Below are 6,436 nucleotides of genomic sequence, written 5' to 3'. Positions count from 1 at the left end.
ATTCAAGACAATATACCAACTACCACATGAAGCATTTTCTGTTTCCAACCAAATAACAATAAGTCCTGCGGCTTTCAGCTTTCGCCATGAACATGAAAAATAAAACGAAGAACACAAGTGTTCAAATGAAAAAGCAGAGCGTGTCTCTCTCCCACATAAGCATGTTAGAATCCGATTTATTAAGAAAACTAAAATAACAAACGAGAATAAAAGCACACAGACGCTCCAAGTAAAGCACATAAGATGTGACGGAATTAAAATATAGTTTCACTAGAGGTAACCTGATAAGTTTGATGAAGAAGGGGATTCCTTGGGCATCGCCAAGCTTAGACGCTTGAGTCTTCTTGAAATATGCAGGGATGAACCACGGGGGCATCCCTAAGCTTAGAATTTTCACTATTCTTGATCATATTATATCATCCTCCTCTCTTGATCCTTGAAAACTTCATTCACACCAAACTCAAAGTAATCTCATTAGAGGGTTAGTGCATAATCAAAAATTCACATGTTCAGCAAGGACACAATCATTTCCAACACTTCTGGACATTACCCAAGGCTACTGAGATTTAATGGAGCAAAGAAATCCACTCAAACACAGTAAAAGAGGCAATGCGAAATAAAAGGTAGAATCTGTCAAAAACAGAATAGTCCATAAAGACGAATTTTTTCGAGGCACTTAAGATGCTCAGATGGAAAAGCTCTAGTTGAATGAAAGTTGCGTACATATCTGAGGATAACTCATGAATTTTTTCAGAATTTTTAGATTTTTTTACAGATAGAAAAGCTCAAATTCGTGACAGCTAAAAATCTGTTTCTACGCAGAAATCCAAATCTAGTATCAACTTTCTATCAAAGACTTTACTTGGCACAACAATGCAAGAAAATAAAGATACAAAGATATTGCTACAGTAGTAGAAAGCACCTTGACTCAAATATAAAACAAAAATTACAGAAATAAAATAATGGGTTGTCTCCCATAAGCGCTTTTCTTTAACGCCTTTCAGCTAGGCGCAGAAAGTGAAAATCAAGTAACATCAAGAGAAGAAGCATTAACATTATTACCAAGGGCTTGACGCCTACCCCTCTTACTCTTTGGTCTAGGGAATACATGACCGCATCCGGGTGTAGCGGTAAAATTTAGAGTGTCTTTTTCCCACATCTATGGTTGCTCCCAAGAGTTTCAGCAGGGATCTTCCAAGTGTGATTTGTCCTGTCCCTACACATTCAATAACGAGATAATCAGTGGATACCGTTCTTCCAAGAAAGGTTGTGAACACACCTTCTGCTATCCCCTTAAGAATTATAACAGAATTATCAGCAAGAGTTATTCCTTCTCCACCTTCAGTAAGTCCCCAAAGTTTCAAAGATTCATAAATACTTTTAGGCATAAGGCAAAACTAAGACATGATATCACAACGGGCATAAGTTTCACCACAAATAGCAACCTTAATAGTAGGGACCCACATTGAAGGTTCAAAGTTTACTGGAACATAATCATAATATTCACAAATCTGATTATACCCTTCTTTTAAAATAGATATATTTTTCTCGAAAGTGTTTAATCTATCATGAATGCTAGCAAGAGATGAATCAAATTTATTAGCTGAGCTAGATGATGCAACCAATTTTTTTATGGCATTAAAAGCTTGATTCCCATCGCAGTGAAGGAAATCTCCTCCCACTACAGCATCCAAAGCATATCTATAGCGAAGAATAAGCCCAAAATAGAAGTTACTAAGAAGCAGGCTTAGAGTCATTTTAGGTTCAGTTTTACCATAAGAATAAAAAATTCTAGACCAAGCTTCTTTAAAACTCTCCTCATCCCCTTGTTTAAAAGTAAAGATCAATTCCTCAGGTGACAGAGTAACAAGTACATGACTAGACATGATAACAAAATAAATTAAATGCAAGTAACTATTTTTTTTGTGTTTTTTGATATAAAGAAAGCAAACAAGACAGAAAATAAAATAAAGCAAGACAATAAATAAAGTAAAGAGATTGGGTGTGAGAGACTCCCCTTGCAGCGTGTCTTGATCTCCCCGGCAACGGCGCCAGAAAAGTAGCTGCTTGTGACGGTAAAGCACACGTCCGTTGGGAACCCCATGAGTAAGGTATGATGAGTACAACAGCGAGTTTTCCCTCAGTAAGAAACCAAGGTTATCGAACCAGTAGGAGATGAAGATCACGTGAAGGTTGTTGGTGAAGGAGTGTAGTGCGGCGCAACACCAGGGATTCCAGTGCCAACGTGGAACCTGCACAACACAATCAAACTACGTTGCCCCAACTTAACAATGAGGTTGTCAATCTCACCGGCTTGCTGAAAACAAAGGATTAAACGTATGGTGTGGAAAATGATGTTTGCTTGCAGAAAACAAAAGAGAACAATGATTGCAGTAGGTTGTATTTCAGATGTAAAAGAATGGACCGGGGTCCATAGTTCACTAGTGGTGTGATGTCTACTTCCCCCTCCTTTTCCTGTAGACAGTGTTGGGCCTCCAAGAGCAGAGGTTTGTAGAACAGCAGCAAGTTTTCCCTTAAGTGGATCACCCAAGGTTTATCGAACTCAGGGAGGAAGAGGTCAAAGATATCCCTCTCATGCAACCCTGCAACCACAAAGCAAGAAGTCTCTTGTGTCCCCAACACACCTAATAGGTGCACTAGTTCGGCGAAGAGATAGTGAAATACAGGTGGTATGAATATATATGAGCAGTAGCAACGGTGCCAGAAAATAGCTTGCTGGCGTGTAGTTGATGGTGGTAATATTGCAGCAGTAGTAACGCAGTAAAACAGTAAACAAGCAGCGATAGCAGTATTTAGGAACAAGGCCTAGGGATTACACTTTCACTAGTGGACACTCTCAACATTGATCACATAACAGAATAGATAAATGCATACTCTACACTCTTGTTGGATGATGAACACATTGCGTAGGATTACACGAACCCTCAATGCCGGAGTTAACAAGCTCCACAATTCAATGTTCATATTTAAGTAACCTTAGAGTGTAAGATAGATCAATTCGACTAACCAAGTACTAACATAGCATGCACACTGTCACCTTCATGCATATGTAGGAGGAATAGATCACATCAATACTATCATAGCAATAGTTAACTTCGCAATCTACAAGAGATCATGATCATAGCATAAACCAAGTACTAACACGGATGCACACACTGTCACCTTTACACCGTGCAGGAGGAATAAAACTACTTTAATAACATTGCTAGAGTAGCACATAGATAAATTGTGATACAAACACATTGCAATCATAAAGAGATATAAATAAGCACCTCACTATGCCATTCATCAGTGAATAAGTATTCTGTGAAATATAGCCTAAGAGACCCACACGGTGCACACACTGTCACCTTTACACACGTGGGACAAGGAGTCTCCGGAGATCACATAAGTAAAACTCACTTGACTAGCATAATGACATCTAGATTACAAGCATCATCATATGAATCTCAATCATGTAAGGCAGCTCATGAGATTATTGTATTGAAGTACATAGGAGAGAGATGAACCACATAGCTACCGGTACAGCCCCGAGCCTCGATGGAGAACTACTCCCTCCTCATGGGAGACAACAGCGTTGATGAAGATGGCGGTGGTGTCGATGGAGGAGCCTTCCGGGGGCACTTCCCCGTTCCGGCGGCTTGCCGGAACAGAGACTCCTGTCCCCCAGATCTTGGCCTCGCGATGGCGGCGGCTCTGGAAGGTTTCTGTGGGTTTCGTCGAACGTATCAGGGTTTTCGCGACGGAGGCTTTAAATAGGCGAAGAGGCGGCGCGGGAGGGTCGAAGGGGCGATGACACCATAGGGCGGCGCGGCCGGGGCACAGGCCGCGCCGGCCTATGGTCCGGGGGCCCAGTGCCCCCTCTGGTCCTTCCGGGTGTTACGGATGCTTCTGGTGAAAATAGGAACCTGGGCGTTGATTTCGTCCGATTCCGAGAATATTTCGTTACTAGGATTTCTGAAACCAAAAACAGCAGAAAACAGCAACTGGCTCTTCGGCATCTTGTTAATAGGTTAGTTCCAGAAAATGCACGAATATGACATAAAGTGTGCATAAAACATGTAGATAACATCAATAATGTGGCATGGAACATAAGAAATTATCGATACGTCGGAGACGTATCAGCATCCCCAAGCTTAGTTCTGCTCGTCCCGAGCAGGTAAAACGATAACAAAGATAATTTCTGGAGTGACATGCCATCATAAACTTGATCATACTATTTGTAAAGCATATGTAGTGAATGCAGCGATCAAAACAATGTATATGACATGAGTAAACAAGTGAATCATATAGCAAAGACTTTTCATGAATAGCACTTCAAAACAAGCATCAATAAGTCTTGCATAAGAGTTAACTCATAAAGCAATAATTCATAGTAAAAGCATTGAAGCAACACAAAGGAAAATTAAGTTTCAGCGGTTGCTTTCAACTTGTAACATGTATATCTCATGGATATTGTCAACATAGAGTAATATAATAAGTGCAATAAGCAAATATGTAGGAATCAATGCACAGTTCACACAAGTGTTTGCTTCTTGAGGTGGAGAGAAATAGGTGAACTGACTCAACAATGAAAGTAAAAGAATGGTCCTCCATAGAGGAAAAGCATCGATTGCTATATTTGTGCTAGAGCTTTGATTTTGAAAACATGAAACAATTTTGTCAACGGTAGTAATAAAGCATATGTATCATGTAAATTATATCTTACAAGTTGCAAGCCTCATGCATAGTATACTAATAGTGCCCGCACCTTGTCCTAATTAGCTTGGACTACCGGATCATCGCAATGCACATGTTTTAACCAAGTGTCACAAAGGGGTACCTCTATGCCGCCTGTACAAAGGTCTAAGGAGAAAGCTCGCATTGGATTTCTCGCTATTGATTATTCTCAACTTAGACATCCATACCGGGACAACATAGACAACAGATAATGGACTCCTCTTTTATGCATAAGCATGTAACAACAATTAATAATTTTCTCATATGAGATTGAGGATATATGTCCAAAACTGAAACTTCCACCATGGATCATGGCTTTAGTTAGCGGCCCAATGTTCTTCTCTAACAATATGCATGCTTAACCATAAGGTGGTAGATCGCTCTTACTTCAGACAAGACGAACATGCATAGCAACTCACATGAAATTCAACAAAGAGTAGTTGATGGCGTCCCCAGTGAACATGGTTATCGCACAACAAGCAACTTAATAAGAGATAAAGTGCATAAGTACATATAATACCACAATAGTTTTTAAGCTATTTGTCCCATGAGCTATATATTGCAAAGGTGAATGATGGAATTTTAAAGGTAGCACTCAAGCAATTTACTTTGGAATGGCGGAAAATACCATGTAGTAGGTAGGTATGGTGGACACAAATGGCATAGTGGTTGGCTCAAGTATTTTGGATGCATGAGAAGTATTCCCTCTCGATACAAGGTTTAGGCTAGCAAGGCTATTTGAAACAAACACAAGGATGAAGCGGTGCAGCAAAACTCACATAAAAGACATATTGTAAATATTATAAGACTCTACACCATCTTCCTTGTTGTTCAAACTCAATACTAGAAATTATCTAGACCTTAGAGAGACCAAATATGCAAACCAAATTTTAGCATGCTCTATGTATTTCTTCATTAATGGGTGCAAAGTATATGATCCAAGAGCTTAAACATGAGCACAACAATTGCCAAGTATCACATTATCCAAGACATTTTAGCAATTACTACATGTATCATTTTCCAATTCCAACCATATAACAATTTAACGAAGCAGTTTCAACCTTCGCCATGAAAATTAAAAGCTAAGAACACATGTGTTCATACGAACCAGCGGAGCGTGTCTCTCTCCCACACAAGCATGATGTAATCCAATTTATTCAAACACAAACAAAAACAAAAACAAACAGACGCTCCAAGCAAAGCACATAAGATGTGATGGAATAAAAATATAGTTTCAGGGAGGAACCTGATAATGTTGTCGATGAAGAAGGGGATGCCTTGGGCATCCCCAAGCTTAGACGCTTGAGTCTTCTTGATATATGCAGGGGTGAACCACCGGGGCATCCCCAAGCTTAGAGCTTTCACTCTTCTTGATCATAGTATATCATCCTCCTCTCTTGACCCTTGAAAACTTCCTTCACACCAAACTTCTCATAAACTTCATTAGAGGGGTTAGTACATAATCAAAAACTCACATGTTCAGAGGTGACACAATCATTCTTAACACTTCTGGACATTGCTCAAAGCTACTGGAAGGTAATGGAACAAAGAAATCCACCCAACACAGCGAAAGAAGCAATGCGAAATAAAAGGCAGAATCTATCAAAACAGAACAGTCCGTAAAGACGAATTTTTAATAAATACTTCCGTTGCTCAGATCAGAAAACTCAAAACAAATGAAAGTTGCGTACATATC

This window comes from Lolium perenne, chromosome 2 (genome assembly GCF_019359855.2).
Source record: "Lolium perenne isolate Kyuss_39 chromosome 2, Kyuss_2.0, whole genome shotgun sequence".
Taxonomy (NCBI): Eukaryota; Viridiplantae; Streptophyta; class Magnoliopsida; order Poales; family Poaceae; genus Lolium; species Lolium perenne.
This window is presented reverse-complemented; position numbering follows the sequence as displayed.